The 20,249-nt window shown below is 41.5% G+C and overlaps 1 protein-coding gene and 1 non-coding gene across 5 annotated transcripts in view; one reads left to right on the top strand and one right to left on the bottom strand.

Annotated features, from left to right (window-relative positions):
* The window catches only part of TCN2 (transcobalamin 2), a 2,080,282-nt gene that overhangs the window by 820,908 nt on the left and 1,239,125 nt on the right, over positions 1 to 20,249 (top strand). The window lies entirely within an intron of this gene.
* On the bottom strand, positions 14,407 to 14,478 carry TRNAC-GCA. The gene has a single exon. It is a non-coding gene; the product is annotated as a tRNA-Cys (tRNA).

A 20,249-nucleotide genomic window follows, 5' to 3' on the forward strand; every position in this document is an offset into this window, starting at 1 on the left:
GCCTTTAAATTAAAGTTTTAAACAGCTAAAGGAGCCACTAGAAAAAGAGTTTAACTGCAACAAGTTATCATAAACAAACAACCCAACAGATGCTTAATAAGAGTGGACAATTTCCAGTTAATACCTCACACACAGTGAAACTAGCTAGAAAAAATACACAGTACACAAATTGCTATAAACAACAAAGAAATAAACAACAAAATAAACAAAAAACAGGATACTTAATGTTATATATTGTAGCTCCGAGTTTGCTGAGTGTCCTTCCTTCGATCAGCTCACTGTAAAATGTTCTCACAGTTATGGATCTGGGAAGCTATGTCGATGGTGAACTGTCCTTTGATCATCATACATCAACTGAAGACCTTTTTCACTGCACAACTTATATCTAAAGATAGTGTGTCCAAATCTAGGGATGTAATTATTCCACTGCACTGGGCACTCATTAGGCCAATCACTAAGTATCATGTTCCTTTCGGTATGTACCTGTACAAACACTTGGCACAACTGAAATAGCTAAATTTACAGTAAATTATAACAATAGAACACACCACTGCCTAGCCATCAGAGAACAGAATTCTGTGCCCAACAGCCACTCTCACCAGTGAATAGTTTTACTAGCATCTCCCAGCTATATTATGTAGTTTTTGACTCTGCTCACCCCCACCTACATATTTCTAATATGAACCTTAAGATAGCCATATATACAATTATTTATGAGCAGCTATATATATATATATATATATATATATATATATATATATATATATATATATTATTTATGAACCTCCCTTATACCCATCTGTTACCAAAATGGAGATATTTTCTCCCCTGCCTAGTTTCTTCCCTCACCTCCGTTTTTTAAATTCTAAACACTAATCACATACTTATGTATTGCCAAACCCACTAATACATCTCTTCAAACACACACTGTTCAATATCTACTAATGTTTAATTTTTTATACTGTATTAGTTCTCTTTATTTCATATGAATATAATTTGATTAGCAAATAAATGTGTTAACTGTTAATGTATATTATTTAGTGTCTGTTTTTGTGCATAACTGGAAGTCTGTTTAAAAATATTTGTAATATGTTGGAACTGTTCTCCCCAGGCCTCCATTGAAAAAAGATTTTTAACTAAACTTAGTCAGACAACCTGGTAAAACAAAAGCAAAACAAAAATAAAATAAACAAATAAATAAATTGGAATGACCAAAATGATTTCTCACTAAAAAAAAAAAAAAAAAAAAAAAAAAATTCAAAGACCTAAATCATAAAAACTATGCAGATCATCTCAACGCCTTGTCCCTCTTCTCAGTATTGTACAGGCTACTGATAGGTGACCTCAGCCTTGTGCATACATCCTCAACAGAACCCTATTATGTCTGACCTGCTACACATTCACAATACCAGTGGTATGATAAACACCATCTCAAGGGATCTCAATCTGTTTTGCAAGATACACAACATTTTGTGGAGGGATATGTTGGTATCACGAATAATGCTTCTGTGGAACTGTCTTGCACTCCCATAAAGGGAAGTACTTTTCTTACTCTATTCAAATGAGTTTAGATGAATGGATGGGCAGCTGTAGACTAACCCCCAGCTTGGCACCACTGCCCCTCATGGATAGGGGAAACTTAAATATCTCAACATATCTTTTTTTGGCCTGCCTTTCACTTATCTGCAAGCAAATTATAAGGGCTAAAAACTATTATGGGAATGGAAGGCTAGTCGTCGTCTTAAGATCTTCACAGATCAATAGTCTAGTGATTACTTCTGAACCTATAAGGGAGGACCTGTGCTGTCTGAATCAGAAGCAGGTCACCAACATGATTTTTGGTTTGTCCTTTCTGATTTTATAGGAGACTTTTTGATCAGGCAGATTTCCCATTCCATGACAAAGACATGGTATCCATTTTTCATGCCTCTGGACATGGTACTCCATAGAAAAAAAAAAGAGCTAAATGTTCTAAGTAGAGGCAAAGAGATTTATCTGACGAGTACTGCAGTGATGTACAACCAGTAGGAAGACCTATCTGTTTTACATCCATTCATGAGTATCTGCCCTAGTTCTCCTCAATGAATCTGAAACTGTGTTTTTCTCTGAGGGGATGTAAACTGTCTGAAGAGACAGACTGCATTGGACAGCTATGCCACAAGCAGTCATGGCCAATCTGCTAAGGTGATAGGACTTTGTCTCCCTTGCTTGTTGATGTATCACATTACTATGGCATCTCATATATGAGGAAAGGATAACAAATACATACAGTAAAGTGCAATTTTCCTTAAAAGCATACAGAGATCACAGTCAGTCTGGGGCTGGTTGCTCCCTTGCTCTCCAGGTCCCCAGTAAGACTCCCCACTGGCACAGCTATAGGGTCCATATCTCAGCCAGCTGGACAAGCTAAAATCTCCAGCACCTTCTCTGTCCAACCAGTGCTTTGTGTCCCTGCCCAAGTAGCTGACACACACACACTTTGAGATAAGAGTTTATACAACCACACAGACACTCCTGGGAAAGGCTGACACTGGTTCTCCAGCTGTGCCCCTAGTACCTAGACTATACGGTAGTACCGCCTGCCACCACCCAGCTAATATTTATCAGCTACTTAAAGGCCCTTAAAAGGGTGTCCAGTTATTACTGTGCAATATTATTATCCATTTGGTAGTATGACTAAACAGTCAAGGCTTGTTAGAGTGACTTGGTACAGGATTCTTATATACATGCAATGTACTCTTAGAGCTTAACTTATCTCTACACAAAACAGCCACAGTTGAAAGGTTTTAAAATATTTAATAATAAATAATAAAAACACAAGATAATACTTCTTACTACACAGTGCTAGTCAAGAGTTCAGTGATAACAGAGAAACTTAAAATAATTCAGTGGTACAGTTCTGACATCACAGAAAAACAGTCTAATCTTTCTAGTTTCTAGCTATTTCTAAAAGAAAACACAAGTCTAAGATAATTTAAATAAAACAACAGGCAGTGCTGTGAGTTGGGTGTTCAAGACAAAAATGCTTAATAATCTCTGGTTCTGTCTGTTTAAATTGAAATTGCAGGTCTGATAAACATTACATCATTCTTCACAACTTCCTGGGGTTCCCAGGCCAACAGAAACTGCATCTACATTCTTTTACACATAAGCAGAAACCAGAGCAATAAAAATACATTTGCATGTTTAAATCTAGCAATCTAACTCTTGTTTAAAACAATGGAAAGAATGTGCTAGCCCAGACGGAATGACTCTGAATCTTTAACTTCAAAGGACAGACATGAAGTAATTTTAACTTCAAAGCACAGGCATGAAATGCTTGTCTTAGCTTTCTTTGCAGCAGAGGGCAATGTTGTTACATTTCCTTTTAAAATTCACCATTTCACAGGATATTCTTTCATTTAAGAAAACAAGTCTGTATTTCAACTTTTCACAGTATTTTCTTTCAGTTAAGAAAACAAGTCTGTAGTTCAACATTCATATTTACAAATGACAAATTTATATATAAAATTCTATCTGGCTAGGCTGGCAGTCTTCATAGTGTGTATGAATGTAGAGAGGAATCAGAGTGCAAATGTGATGCAAGGACTGAAGAGAGAGAATGAATCCTTTAATCTCCTTCATGTTTACATGTTTCTTTCTATCCCTCTTCGACCAAACACGCAAAACTTTTATGTTCATGGAAGATGCTACCCATGTAAAGTCTGAATTACTGTAATCTTCCTGCAAGGGTATGGAACCAGAAAAGACCCTCTTGGATTGAGTAAAATCTGGTTGATCCACCACAAATTTTTCTTATTGATGAAGGGTAAGACAGGAGTTGGGAAGTTCAGGGGGTGGAAGTGCTATGTCCAAACAGACTTGAGATACATCTGAATCATGCCCATTTGGAGTCTGTGATAAGGCATCATAGAAATTGAAGAAGCTATGTACCCCAGGGCTCTAAACATTTCTGTCTTGTTGAAGTCAATTCTAGTGGAAGAAGGGACTGAAGATAATCCATTAAGAATCTCACTTTGTCTTGAGGAAGAAATACACTCATTGAAGTTATATTGAGCATACATCTTGGGACACAAGACCCTGGAATAGGCCATAAAGGACTTTTTGAAGTTCAAGGTAAACCACAGATGGTGCAAAAGGTCTATGATAAAGTTTAAAACTGTGAGAAGTTTGTCTCTTGAAGGAACTTCAAGAAGGAGATCATACAGATATTGAAAATGTGAAAAGGAAATAACACTAGCAAGGCACTTTGTAAATACTTTTGAAACAGAGTGGAAAGACCAAAGAGTAAATTAGAAAATTGAAAAAGAAATTAAATAACTGAGGTAAGATCATTGGAAGTAGGAACTGCAAAGTCAACATTTTGAATTTTGGTACTACTCAAAATGTTTGAGGATGGTCAAATGTAGAATGGGTCTCCAAGTCCCTTCCTTTCTAGGAACTGGAAAAAGTCTGGAGTAAAAGCTTTTTCCCCTAAATATGAGAAGGGGCCATCTCTGTCATTCCCTAAGAGAACGGGTCTTGAAGAATAAGGAAATCTGATTTGAAGGAAATTGAGGAATGCCTGAGCAGACTGGGGGAATGAGCCAATGCATCCTATACCCCTTCAGAATGACAGGACAGGACCCATTTATTCGATTTTATGGATTCCCAAGCTGGAAGAGAAAGGGTCAGTTTCTTTGAAAGTGGAAGAGAGGACTGGGGAAAATGGAGGATAATCATAATGAGGCATTTTTAAACACCTTTATTGAATGGTCACTTGTGACACTGGCACACTTGCATTTATATAAAAGTAAAACAATATTAACACGTTAACATTTAAAAACATTTTACATTTACATCACATGCATTGTTCTATACAATATAATCAAGCCAACATTGCATAAATTACATAATTTGTTCAGTTCCTGCCTTCTCTTTAACCTCATTCCTCCTCCAAAACATTTTATCTGAATGTATTGATACCAGAATTTCCATTTTTTTTCTTGAAAGTCCCTATGCAAACATTTCCAGGCATTTCCAGGCAAAAGTCCTAAAACTTCTAGACTTTGTTGCACATTTAGGAACCATATATATGAATTACTTATCTAATTTCTCTTCTCAGTCTTTTCTGACTTCCTCTGATTGATTCCTGTTGTTAGTGTGCAGTATTTTATATGCCCTACTAATTATCCCTTTTTAACAACAGCTTCAGGTGTACATTCAACCAAAAACTCAACCAGTGCAGGTCTTTGATTTAGGATTACCCTATCCCCTTCTTTTTGTCTATACTGTGATAACAATCCCTGATAGGGAAGGCAATATCTACCCTGCAGTCCAGATGTCTTCTTGGCCTATTCCCATTCTATTACTTTTCCCTCTCTAATTATTTGTTCCGAATACCTTGATTTCTTTGCCAGCTTCCTTCAGTAAATTCCAGACCCCTCTTTCCTAATCGCTGTACCCCTAGTTGCAGTCATCCATCTGCTACTTTATGAAAATAATATTCTGTATGGCTGTTGTTATTCTCCTTAAAGATCTATTTATTTATTGCCTTTTGTTTACTGGGATGATGCAACTGGGAGAAAAGTTCGTCAGATATACAGAAAATACAAAGAATTACAGTAGAAAGGGTTTTCAGAATCACCCAATGGGTAATAGAGGTTAATACAGTTTGAATTCTGAAAAAGTGTTGGACAGTAAATAGGCTGCATTTACATATACAGAAATATACAAATTTAATTTACAAAAGAGTGATGAAAAGTAGTGTACAGTTGTAAGTATAATCAGGTTTATTTATATTTACAGGACAAGGTAGGAGAGCTGGACAGTGACTCAGGCAACAGAAAGTAGAAAGGGCTGTCGTCAAGCTTAAGGAGCCTATACCAAGGAAGATAACAAGAGATCCTGTAGAAGTATTAGAAATATTTCAGAAATTCTTTGAAAGTCTGTATAAAGCAGATAAGTATGGAAATCAAGAAAAGCTACAAATAGAAGTGGTTATGGAAGAATTAGATATGCCAATGTTAGAAGTAGATGAGGCTCAGCTACTAACAGTTTGGATAGAGATAAAATGGTGATGTATAACAGAAATGTCCTCAGGAATAGATGGCATTCCTGTAAAAGTTTGGAAGCTAGGAGGGAAAAAACTGATAAAAGATCTGGAAGGTTTTGTTTAACAATATTTTTAAGAGGAGGAGGAGAAGTACCAACATTATGGAAGAAAGTGGTGACAGATGTAATACCTAAAAGAGTAAAGATCCATCAGAGCCAGCTTCATACAGGCCCATGTCAATTCTAAACCATGATTATAAATTGTTTAGATCTATAATGACTAAAAGAATGGCAAACGTGTTGCCAGAATTGATAGATATGGATCAGTGTGGCTTTGTGGAAGAGGAGGCAGACATTTGACAATATATGCAGGACAGTGATGATCCAGAGGGAAGAACAATGTAAGAAAATACCACTGCTGCTGGTGGGTCTTGATGCAAAGAAAGCATTTGACAGAGTAAGCTGAGATTTTATGAGCAGAGCAATGGAAGCATTTACATTCCCTGATAAAATCATAAGGTTGATTAGGAGGATATATCAAGGATCTGAGGTGAAAATTAAAGTGGGTGGGGTCCTCTCTCATTAATCTCTGCTTGAGCAGAGGAACCAGGCAGGGGTGTCCTCTGTCCACTTTGTTATTTGCATTATATTTAGAAGCATTGGCAAAGAAAATAAGGGATTCAGAAATTCAAGGATATAATGGGTATGGTAGTCAAGAAAAGCTGGTTGTATTTGCAGATGGCATTATTTTATACCTGACAAAACCAGAAGGGGACATTACAGTGTTGTGGAAGATATTGAGACAGTTTCAAATCTTTTTTGGATACAAAATTAATGAACCTAAAACAAAGGCAGTAGCAGTAAATTTTGTACCCACATACAAATTGGTTCAGCAATATCCATATTTATGGAGGCATGATAAAATAAAGCTTTGGAGTATGGATTAAAATTGATACTGATATGGCAGCTAAGGATATGTGGGACAAGACTAAAAAACATAAAGGAAAAAATGAGAAAATGGAAATTCTGTCATATGGGTATTGATAGTAAGATACAAGCAGTTAAAATGTTTTTAGTCCCTTTAGTCTTATACACTGATCAGGCATATTATTATTAACCAGAGAAGTTATGGATACCAATTAATAAAGAGCTGAAGGATTTTGTCTGAGAGGGGAAGATGGCAAGAGTCAAGTGGGAATAGAACAGGGCAGACTGGGATTAACTGAGTTGAAGAGGAATTTCAGAGCAGCACAGTTAAGGCTCCTATACACAGCAAAAGCAAAAAACTTTAAGTCAAAATGGAAAGAGATGATGATGAAACAGTTGGAAAGCTTAAGTAACAGGGGGAGTGGGATTTTGGATGCAGGAGAACAGCAATAATCATACAGAATATTATATCTGTAAGGTAGCAGAATATCTTCTAAGAACTAAGCGAACACGTGAATGGAGAAAGGAGATTCCCCTGATAGGGATGACTACAATTAGGGATACAGACAATAGGAAAGAGGGGGAGTGAATATATTGGAGAAAATTGGAAAAGGAATCAAGGTACTGGGAGCAAATAAGAAGATAGGGAACGGTAATAGAATGGGAATATGCCAAGAACTTATTTGGACTGCAGGCTAAAGATTGTCTTCCATGTCAGGGATTGATGTTATAGGAAAAGAGAAGGAAAGAGGGGGCTCCTAAACAAAAGACCAGCACTGGTTGAGTTTTTAGTAGAATTTAGAACAGAAGCTGCCATTAAGAAAGGAATAATTAACAGACCATATATAATATTGCATAATAACTTTAAGAATCAGTCAGGAGAGGTTAGAAAGGACTAGGAAGAGAGATTAGATAAGCAGTACATAAATAAACAATGGGGGGGATGTATGTATGTCTCCCAAATATGCAACAAAATCTGGAAGATTTCAGATCTTAGTCTGTAGGTGCTTCCATAGGTATTTATATTCCCCAAACAGACTTCAAAGAATTTTTCCTCAGGTAGACAGCAAATGTTGGAGGTGTCATGGGGCAGAAAGAGTTAACTGGGAAAATATTTTGTGGGAGTGTAATGAGTTGATAAACTTTAAAGATTCCCTGCAGACTGCTCCGTCAGAGATGCTGTATAAGCAAGTTGGAGTGACTAGGGAAATTATTTTTTTGAGCTATGGCACAATACAAACTCAGAATTGCCTAGACATAGTAAGGCCTTGATGAGTCTAATTATGATGGCTGCCAAAAAAGCAATTACAAAAAAAACTTTACTAGAAGTAGTGACGATAGTAACAGTTAAAACAACTGGAACTGGGATCTTTAGAAAAGGGTGGGAGCAGATTACATAGGAAAAAAATGGGAACTGTGGGATCAGTACATGCAGTGGAGGAATGAGGTTTAAAAGAAGGGAAGATTTGAATGAGCTATGTAGTAGTTGACTAACAATGACTGGATATGTTAAAAGTGATGTATAATATTTGCAGCTACATTGTGTCAGCACGGTTCTGAATGTATGTTTGTAACTGCGATTGTGTCACTATGGTTTATTGTCATTTATATAAATGTAACATGGCCTATGTCATACATGATAATTTAATAAAGATGTTTATAGTTTCATAGGTTCATAGGAAGGTACTAGGCTATCGGCCCTGGGGCCTATACAAGCCCAGCCAAAATGGTACCCTGGCTTTTGCCACCCAAGAAAATTATTTCCTGTGCCACTGTCGAGCAGAGCCACAGAGGTGATCCCCGGGGTGAATTTCCTATTTCCTATCCAATCATCAAGATTTTTCTTGAAGAGTGCTAATGAGAAGCTTTGTTTGATATAGATAGGTAGTTTATTCCAGAGTATGGGAAGTCTCTGGGACAGGAATCTATCCCTCCAGTGTGTTCTGTTTATTGTGGTGACAAGGTTTAGGTCCCTAGAGCGTGTAGCTCGGAGGGATTAGGATTTCTTTAAGTGAAGCATGTCCAACAGCTTTGGGTTTGACATAGCTTTGTATGTTAGGCAGAGATCACCTCTGAGTAGGCGATATGCGATGGAGTAAAGCTGGAGTTTTTTGAGGTGGTCTGCATAGGGCATCTGTTTGAGGCTGGTAATCCTCTTTGTGAGGTATTTCTGTGGCCTTTCCAGTTGTTGTAGATGTCTTGTGAGGCACATACCAAAAGGGGCGTTGTACTCTATAATGGGTCTAATGAGTGATGAGTAGAGGGGAACAATGACTTCTTTTTTTCCTGGATGAGAAACCTTTTGTGATGAGGTGTGCCACGTAGAAGGATTTCCTGACTACTCTGGCGATGTGATTATCAAAAGAAAGACTACTGTCCACCTGTGTCCCAAGGTCTCTTATCACACTTTCGGTGTTAAGTATACTACCGCCTATGTTGTAGTTCATGGGTACAGAGTTTTTACCAAAGGGGATGACAATGCACTTTTTGGCATTGAGCTTGAGGCCATGGCTTTGACACCAGGCATCTGTCTCAGTGTGGCCATTTTGTAGGATGTCCACATCATTAGGAGTTTCGATTATGGCTCCTTCTTGTTTAAAAAAAATACCACATCAGTGGTCCTCGATAATATCCCAGAGTACCTGCTACATAGCATTCAACATGACCTGTCAGGACCACTAGAGTCACTATTTAACCATAGCCTCCAAACAGTCTTCATGACATACAAATGGAGAACTGCAACAGTCTTCCCTTTACACAAGAGTGGGTCATCTATGGACCCCAGTAACTACAGTAACTAGTTTCATGTGCAAAGCCATGGAAATAATTATCATGGAAATGATCAAATGTGACATAGAAATCTTCAGACACTGGATCCAACTTAGATTTGTTTCATCAAGTGCAGATTATACCTACTCAGCCTGGAAGATGTCATTGAGAAGGTCATGAAAGCAATGGACAAGGGCAAAGTGACTTATCCTGGCCAAGGCATTTGATACATACAATAACCCACTCGGGCATTGCAGACAAACTCACAGAATTAGGTATAAACCCCTATGACACTCATTGGATAGCCAGATGGCTCACAGATAGGGCACAGGAAGTTAGGATAGGGGAGTCCACCTTCACAAAGAGAACAATCAGTAGCAGAATCCCTCAAGGCTTTGTGCTGGGTCAATTCTGTTTTAGCTTCTATGTCTCTGAAGTCAAGGCCAACTTGTGCAAACTAGGCATAGTCATAGAATCCCCCAAGACACTGATATCCTCCAAGAAGCACTGACTGATACAAATAAATGGTGACAAAGCCATGGTTTAAAACTCAGTGCCAAGGAATGCATAATAGTATCCTTTGGGATGTCAGCTATCCCTGGAAACTGCAACATTAATAGTACACCCTTAAGAATAGGGCCTCTATTAGGGCTACATGTAAGGGTTTGAATCCCTTTTCCTTTCCTTTGGATGCAATCTTAGATTTTCTAGTTAGGCTTTTTTCAGTCTGGGCTCAGCTACTCTACCTTTAAGGTTCAGCTTGCTGCCATCTCAAATTTTCATGTGGGTCAAAACCATATTCCAGTTTCATCTCTCAGATTATGTAAATCATTTTTGAAGGACACCTTTTTGATCAGGACACCAGTATGTTATCCAGTTTACCCTTGAGATTTACCTCTTCTACTCCAACCCTTGACCATGGCCCCTTTCAGACCAGTTGCTGATGTAGACTTAATGTATCTTTCATGGGGAAAAAATCTCTTAGTAGTGGCAATCACTTCAGCCAGAAGAGTTTCAGCATTTCAAGCTTTGTCCTGCATTCATCCTATTTTATCTTTCATAAAGGCATAGTTTATTTGTGGATAAATCCTTCCTTCTTACCTAAGGTGATCTCTGAGTCTAATCTGAACCACTTTATTCATTTACCAGTTTTCTTTCCAGATTTCAATAACAAGGATGCATATATGCCAACTGCTTAGACCTCCATTGACTAATGGAATTCTGTTTGGAAAGGACCAAAGATTTTAGGAAGTCAGATCAACTTTTTGGGTCTCTCTGTCTTGAGCTAAGTTTGGGAAATCAGTTTCTATGGTGACTTTGTCCAGATGGTTTTATGATTGCACATCCTTTGTTTATATCATGAAAGATGTATCCTTATTCAGCAAACCAGAAGTGCAGCTGGCTTCTTTGGTCGTGTACCAGTAGATGATATCTGTGCAGCAACAACCTGGTCTAACACCCATACTTTTGCATGTTATTTCAAATTAGACATTTAGCCCAGATGTAGAACATCATCCACCATTTTGCAGAATATTCTCCCCAATGTCACCCATTCTGTCCCACAGGTTGAGGTGAACAGAAAAGACAACATTGGATATGCAAGTTTTGTACCTACCATAACATCAGATCCATATTGTCTTCTTTTACCTGCCGCAACCATCCCTCCAGCCATCCCCCCTCCAAATTGTCACTTACATATGTGGATCTTGAAGGACCTTGTGTGCTTTTTGGAAGTCTGTTTTGGGTACCCCTTTGGTCCATTCCCTAATCTCTTGTTAAATAGACTCTGTATATGCAGGTCAGGCATAGTAGGGCATACTTGATCTGAGGAGATTCAGTCAGGCAAGGCATTACGAGAGAGTAGGTAGTGCTTCATAGCTGAAGATTTATGTGTGTCAGCCTTAGATCCAATTGGATACGATAACCCACAGGTTGAGACAGATGGAAGAAGACAAAATGGATATAATGTTATGGCAAGTACATAACTTCTGTTTCTTCCTTGTTATGGAATTGGCCAAGGGCAATCACTACAGGTTCCTCATAAACTGGACCAACTCACACAAGACAAGGGGAGTTTGATACATCCCAGTCTCACACATCTTCAGCTAGCTGTCTGGATGATTCAATTCTAATACCTTTTAGGCATCTGTTTTCAGAGGACGTGCTTCAGGTGCTAAACAAGGCAAGAAGAAAAAAAACTGCTACCAGAAAATCTGTTATTGGCATGTGGAAGTGATTTCAAGTTGGTGCCTAGCAAACATCCAGAGCCTTGTCAAGAATTATTTATCACTGGTGATAAAATACTTGTGTGAGTTGCTAACCTCTGGCCTTTTGCACTCCTCTGTCAAGGCTCATCTTTCAGCAATTTTAGCACAACTGCCTATGGATGTTCCACTTTCTTCAGTATATTTAGTAAAACAGTTTCACCTGAAATCACCATGTAAACAAGTTACACCTTCTGGGATCTAAACTTTGTACTGGAAAAGTTAACTACATCTCCATTTGAACCTGCACATCAGGCTGATATAAAGTTCATTACTTGGAAAGCTGTTCTTTTTGCTTTGACATTTGGAAGAAGAGTATCTGAGTTGCTTGCTATGATGGTGGGTGAACCATGTTTGGTCTTCCATAGGGATACGGTGTCATTAAGAACAAATCCCTCATTCATGCCCATGGTTGTTTCAGAGTTCACTTAGAACTGGACCATCGAATTCCCAGTGCTCTTTTGTGACCCTTGGAAAAAAGGAGAAAAGATTCTGCATGCTCTGGATGAGCCTAGCCAGCTCAGATACTATCTTGACAGGAACAAGTCCTTTAGAAAAGCTGATCAGCAATGTATTTCTTATGATGGCACTACAAAAGGACAACCCATGTCAAAACAGACTATTCCCAGACAGTTGTCCTTGGGTATTGCCTTTTGTATTATCCACTGTGGTAAACCAGTTCCGGGCAGTATCAAAGGCCACTTTTCAAGGGCCTTGTCTTCTTAGATGGAATATTGGAAAGGGGGTAGACTATAGAAGCAAAGCATTCTAAAGGCATTACACATTGGATTCCTGTTCTAGATCCATAAATGGGTTTGCTAGGAGCATTTTCCAGGGGCTCCTGGATCCATAGCTGCCTTTTTTCCAGGTTGAATAGGCTTTGTAATAACATATAAGTTAAAGACTACTGCATTTTTAGGAGTGATGAACATAGTACAGTTGTGTAAGTTGCATTTATCCATAACAGCAGATGTTTGAATTCCTCACTGCTGTAGTAGCCATACCCATCCTCTATCCCACTATTATCTCATTACAATTCAGTGACGCCTCCAGATGCTTCTGCAATTATATCCTACTTACGCCTGTAGGTATCTAATAAAGTCTATCCATATTTGCATTAATAATTTCAAAACCATGCTGCATACATGCTATTGAAATATGTCATCTTAAAGCTTACATGATGGACAACATAACGGCAGTGGTATTTGACCTCTGTCTGGTGCTGCTTAAGAGGTATTAATTATAGTGTATACACTATTTATTTATATTGTCATAAATGTCATATTTTTCTAAATATCTCAAAAAACACAGACTTTACTGGTTAGCCTGTTATAGATTCATAGGTGTTTACTAGGCTAACAACCATAAGTGCCTTTTTAAGCCTAGCCATGCATCCCAACTCTCTGACTAGTTCTGATACCCATGATAAGTGTAAGCATGGGCCTGGGAGATGAACCATTTAAAGGTTACCTGTTTGCATCAGAGACATAGGTGCCAAACCAGGGATGAATTTCTGGTTTCCCATCCAATTGTCCACGTTGCACTTGAATTGGATTAGGGAGGAATTCTGCTTCACATGGATGGGGAGTTTGTTCCATAGATGGGGTAGTTTCTGAGATACATACCTATTTCTCCAGCAGGTCCTATTTATATCACAGGTAAGGTTTAAGTCTTTAGAATGGATAATTCTGGTACTGTTTGTTTTGTGGATATGCAGTAGGTCCATCAGAGTGGAGTCTGACAATGCCCTGTATGCCAAGCATAGATCTCCCCTCAAAAACCTGTAGGAGACAGAATACAGGGGTAGGGCCTTGAGGCGGTCTGCATAGGACATATTTCTTATGCCCTGTATACTTTTAGTGAGGAACCTCTGTGGATGTTCCAGTTGTTGGATATGTCTGGTTAGGTACATACCAAAGGGGCATTGTACTCAATGATAGGTCTTATGAATGCCGAATAGAATGGAACAATGACTTACTTCCTTGGACTTACATGCCATACATTTGTTTATAGGTTGTGCAACATAGAGTGATTTCCTCACCACTGTAGACACGTGATGATCAAAGGCTAGATTACTATATGTGTGTGTCTCCAAGTCCCTGACTACTGGGTCACTCTAAGGGGTGTGTTGCCAATATGATAGTTACCAGGGATGGATGACTTCCCAAAGGATAGTATTATGCATTTCTTGGCATTTAGTTTTGGCCATGACTCTGACACCAGTTATTTGTCTGTGTCAGCCCTTCCTTGAAAACATTTATAGCAGTGTGAGAGTCAATGACAGCTCCTAATTTGCAATCATCAGCAAATTTAGTTAGCCAGAGATCACTGACATTGGCCTTGACTTGTGAGAAATAAATGTCAAAAAGGAGCGGTCCAAGGACTGATCCCTGAGGGGAAAAGCTATCCTTGCAGGGGGCACCCAGATTTGAACTGGAGACCTTTTGATCTGCCGTCAAATGCTCTACCACTGAGCTATACCCCCATTCTACATTCTTATAAAAGCTCACAGATGAATGGACAAAATGTTTCTGACAGTATGTGTATAGCCTGAGTGGTTACTGAGATATTTTAAGCCATTTATAAAATATTACACAATTAATATTTACTTTGTTTATTATGATTTATAAAATCCAGTTGAAGACCTAGAATCTAATGAACACTACCAATGTAAAGATTTGTTTATGTTGAATAGTTTGCCATAGTGAGGCTATAACTTGATTTTGTCAAAAAGCTGATGATACAATCACTGGGAGTTAATAGTACAAACCTCTGCAGCTCCACTGGAAATGATGAGTTATTGTATATACAGTTGTTGCTGGGAAATGGTTTGGTGGGTATTTATTTATTTGCAATTTGATTACCGGGGAAGTCCACTGGGCCGAATTGACCCATTTTCAGTGGAGGCCCGGGGAGAAAAGTTCCAAGAGGCATTATACAATTTAGATACAAATGATAGTTAATGTTAAAGATCTTATGTAGAATAGTTACTCATAAATGCATTCAATATCATGCATAGTTAAATTCATTAAGCTTGAAGGTAGGTATTTGTTTATTTAGCCCAGGATGAGTACCTTTCTTCTTAACTTTTAGGCAAGAAAGTCCTGAATATTTTCCAGTCAGCTGATTTTCCCTTCTCAGGGCTGACCAGTCAGCAGTCAGAATGGAAGTGCAGGAGGGAGCCACAGTTTTTGTTAGCTGAACGGTTGTTGTATCTTGGGCAAAACACAACCCCATATAGTCTAAAGGCTACAGCAGCAGTTAGGAACTTCAGCATCTACTGTTATGTGTAAGTGCATCTTTTTTAACTAGTCCATTAACTTTCCCACCATTTTCTCTCTCTTCAGTACAAAGGGGACAGATTCTTGCATTCCTTAGATGTCCACATACAGCTCAGGTTTTACCTTGATAAAACTAAATCTATGGGAAAATCTAACCAGCTTTTTGTTTCCTCTCAAGGCCAAAAAGTTAAGTTCTTTCAACATCCAAACAAACAGTTTCTAAATGGATTTCTTACACTGTTGCCTTCTACTACACATTCCTGATAAAGAGACCCCAGATTTTGTTAAAGCTCATTCCACAAGGGCTAGTGCTACATCTGGAACCCTTTCCAAATGTCTTGATTCCAAATATATTTAGTATCAGCAACTTGGTCTTCTCTTCATTCCTTTTCAAAACATCATAAAAGTGTTGTCTTTCCATTGCTAAAGCTGGTTTTGCTAGCTCTAGACTTCAAAGAATCAAAGACCCCAGCTCATTTTCTATGTCCACCATCTTCACTATTTAGGCAGCTTTGGGAATCTTCACATTTGTTTAGTACTACTGCTACAGTGGTCAGAGGAATGCATAGTAGAGTGGTGTAAGACCTTCCCATAACAGTAGATGTCCAGCTGATAACTGTTGCAGTATTACATCTCATCCACTTTAAACACTTTTTTCTTTTAATTTCTTCTTTTCCCCTTGGCCAAGGTAGGCAGGTATCTCCCCACCTCTTCCTGTTGGCATGTACATATGATAGGTTTTTTTTTCGGGGGGGGGTTGCATAAAGTTGCCTCCTCCACTGCCTTATTTTTTATATTGTTTCTGGTTTGGAGTATGAAGACCTGATGTAATTCACACCAGTATGTCCCTTATGTACCTCCTAGCTGTTGTGCCTGCGACATACATCAGATGTATGGAGCAAGAGGAAGGCACACAGGTTTTGGTATGCTGGCCAGACATATTGCTATCCTTGGTAGGACATGCCATCTTTTGGTAATATTGCAACAGTGATCAGTCGAATATCTACTGATCTGAAGTAGTTAACTTCATTTGTGCATCAGCCTATGGGTATTGGATCCATATCGGATCCGAGCCGGCAGCTTCAAACAGCTAAGATCCGAGCTCCAAGCTCCTCCTCTTTATCCATAACCCCCTGCTATCCCTTCCTGACCTCAGATCTCGTTTGCCGCGGTTCTCAACAGCAGCTTTGAAATGAGCTTCCAGGTGTAGCGTAGGAGTTTTGTGAGGAAAATCTTTCCTTTTTTTCATATTTTGTTACAAATATTGTTGTGTGAGTGTGTCTACATAGTTAGCTTAGCTTACAACTGTTTTTGTTAGTCACAGTTAGTGTATTCCCTCCCCGTGTGTGTGTGTTAAGGTGTGTCCATGTTTTGGGGCCTAGCGCGTGGGTTAAGAAAATGTCTGAGGCGCCCAAATCTTTCTTTTTCAAATGTACTGAGTGTGGCCATAAGCTGTCCCCAGTGGATGGCCACACTCGGTGCGTAATTTGCCTTGGGGTTGAAAATCTCACTTCGGGCTGCTCTATTTGTGCAGTGTTCAACCCCAGGGCTATCAGGGACAGGAGGCCGAAGCTGATCCTGGCGGGACTGTTGCCCCCGGACTTGGCTTCGTCTTCCAACCCCTCTGTGGCTTCTGTTGAGGCTTCAGCAGCGCCACCTTCTCTCCCTCTGGCCGGGCCTCACCCTCCCACCCTTGGCCAAGAGGAGAGGGAAGCTAGGAAGGAGAAGCGGAAGCATCACAAGAGGCGAGCCAAGACCTCTTCCTCGGCTCCGCCATCTAAGCGAGCTTCTCCTCCTATGGCCTCCGGATCTTCTCCTTCCCGGCTCCGTTCTCCTTGTTTCTCACTGGAGCCGGAGGAGGAGGAGACCCGGTTGCCTTCGAGGTCATCGAGGCGGCATTCCCGGCCCGCCTCGGTGGCCTCGTCAAGGTCTACCCGTAGCATCTCCGATGCAGATTTGGACCTGATGATGCATAGGTTCCTCCAAACCCAGATGCAGATGGGAGTACTCCTGCCTCCCCTCTCCGGGGGGGGGAGCTCGACCCCCTTTTTATGCCACGATCGCTCCTTTTCCGACCCACTATCAGGGCTCGGAGCCTTTGGAGCCAGGTAGCGTTGGAGCCTGGGGAGCATCTGCGCCGATAGTCTCCAGTACTTCTGCTCCGATGGTGCCCTCAAGTCTATCGGGTCCTTTCTTCGGATCCGAGCTCTCGGAGCAGAGAGCTAAGCTTCAGATCCAGAGGTGTCAGCATGACTTCAGCTTCGTCGCGGTTGGAGCATGCTGGCCCTACAGATCCGACCACCTCGGCGCCGGCCCCGATCCTCACGTCGGATCCGAGGGAGGGTCTGCTCTCGGATCCAGTTGGGAACAGCTCTCTTTTGGTGTTCGATGTTGTGGAGAGGGTATTGTCAAGGGACTCCAGGCCCCCGGCTTCGGCTACGGCTCCACCCTGCACTCCCTCTCAGATGGGTCTACCTTTCATCACCCGGTCCCAGGGCCTGCGCAAATGTCCCAGATTGTTCCCTTGCCAGAACAGGATGTAGTTGGTGAGGCCTCCTCGGACAGCCCCCCTGAGGAGGTCCCTCACAAACGCAAGTGCAAAAGGAGGCACGTGGACTCACCTGAGTCCTTGACAGAGGACACAGACTTGGAGGAAGGGGAAGGTTCCCCAAGGTCACCCCCCGAAGACGTCTCCTTCAGAGACATCATGGAAATGCTTCGGATCAGAGGGGGGTGGTCATCCCCAAAACCTTTCTCTGATGAGAATGTGTTTCTGGAGGCGTTTGACACAGGCCCATCTACCTCTTGGGTGTCCCCTCCCGCCGACCCCCTGGTAGACCTGATTACTACCAGAGCGTGGAAGGAACCGGACACTGTGGAGCCCATCCCAAAGAGGCCTGACAAAATCCTCAGCCCCCCTTCGGATAAGTCATGTTGGAGCAAGGGAGCCCCGGTAGATGCCATGTTGGTGGTGGCCGCCACCAAAAGGGAACTGGCCCAGGAGAGTTCCTCGGTCCATCCTCCAGACAAGGAGTCTCGGACGATGGACCGTCTGGGGAAGTGGGTATTCACTTCAGCCACCTTCTCTGTGAGGTCGCTGAATTATATGGCACATGTGATATGACTCCAGCGGGATCTCATTAAGGAATACGCTGGGTCGCCCCCAGAGTCCATGTCGGTGGAGGATGAGAAAGTGTTCTCAACCCGAATGGCCACTCTCAAATCTATCTCTAATACCTCTATGCGGTTACTATCCCATGCCACGGAAGGAGCCGCTAGAGCCAGCGGAGCGGGCATTGTCCTACGGCGACAGGCGTGGCTCCGTCACTGTGATTTTGCAGAACCCTCCAAGCTGTCATTTGCAAATGCCCCGTTTGATGGTTTTGCCCTTTTTGGCAAGACCGTATGCGACACATTGGTCCAGAGCAAGAAAGACGGGCAGACGTTGTCTGCTGTTGGAGTCTGCTTCTTTGCTCCCCAGAGGTCCTTCTCAAGGAACCAAAAGGGACAGAAGAAGATGTGGTTCCGGAAGTCTCAGCAATCCCATTTCGCTCCGGACCCCTCGTCCTTCAGAGGCAGAGTAGGACAGAGTGGGTGCCACCCTAGAGGCAGAGGGGGTCTGAAGAACTTCGGGTCCAGAGAACCTTTCTCTGATTGGCCCATGCAGCAACCCTGAGGGGCTACCCGATTGCTCCACTCTGGAGACAGTCGGGGGGCGTTTCTCGAGGCACCTAGCAGCTTGGGAGTCCATTACAACAGATCACTGGGTGCTTCAGATCATATCCAGAGGCTACAAGATACCTTTTCTCTATCCAGCTGCTAGAAAAAAGAGCAATCCAGCACGTCCCCCCAGAGCAGTCCGGATCAGGATTTTACTCCAGGTTCTTTTTGGTGCCAAAAAAGACGGGGGACTTAAGACCAATCCTCGACCTGTCCTTCCTAAACCTGTCAGTAGCCAAAGAAAAGTTCCGGATGGTCACTCTCCAATCCATTCTCCCACTTCTATAGGACAACGACTGAATGTGCTCCATAGACCTCAGGGATGCGTACTACCACATTTTGATGGACAGACACTCCAGGAGATTTCTCTGCTTCTGGCTGGGAGCCAACCATTACCAGTTCAGGGTCCTCCCCTTTGGTCTCACCACAGCCTCCAGGGTGTTCACCAAAGTCTTGACAGTTGTAGCGGCCCACCTGAGACTCCACGGAATTCAGGTCTTTCCGTACCTGGATGACTGGCTCCTTACCGCCCCCACCAGGCATCTACTATGCGCAGCCAGAGACTAATTTCTCCATTTAGTTCCCTGGCTGGGGATCACAATCAACATCAAAAAATCTTCCCTTCTTCCAACCCAAATCCTAGATTTTATTGGAGCCAGATTAAACACAAACCAGCTTCTAGCCTTCTTGACTCCAGACCGGCTTCGAACTCTAAGACTCCACATATTGGCCCTTCTTCAATCCCCAGTTCCCTCTACAGAATTGGTCCTGAGGGCGTTAGGCTCTATGGCGGCAACTATCAACCTTCTCCCCTTGGTGTGCTTGAATATGAGAGTTCTTCAATGGACCTTGCAAGTCCAATGGTCCCTCCTGCGGCATCCCATGAGCTTCCCCATTCCCCTCAGCAGGAAAGCTTTCTTATGGTGGCTCCAGTCCCCGGACCTCCAGAAAGGGCGCCCCTTCTCTATGTCCCATCTCCTAGCCACGGTGACCACGGACGCCTCTCGCCTTGGGTGGGGAGGGCACTGCATGGGCAGGACCGTCCAAGGCACATGGACCCATTCGGAGACCCTTTTGCATATCAGTGTCCTAGAGATGAGAGTGGTGCTTTTGGCATTGCAAACACTTCACAGCCTTCTTCCCTTGGGGACAATTGCAATTCAAACAGACAATATGTCAGTTGTCTGGTATATCAACAAACAAGGGGGACCCAGGTCCTATCCACTTTGTCGGGAGGCCATGAAAGTGTGGGAAT

Source organism: Protopterus annectens, chromosome 4.part0 (genome assembly GCF_019279795.1).
Source record: "Protopterus annectens isolate FY-2018-M chromosome 4.part0, PAN1.0, whole genome shotgun sequence".
Taxonomy (NCBI): Eukaryota; Metazoa; Chordata; order Ceratodontiformes; family Protopteridae; genus Protopterus; species Protopterus annectens.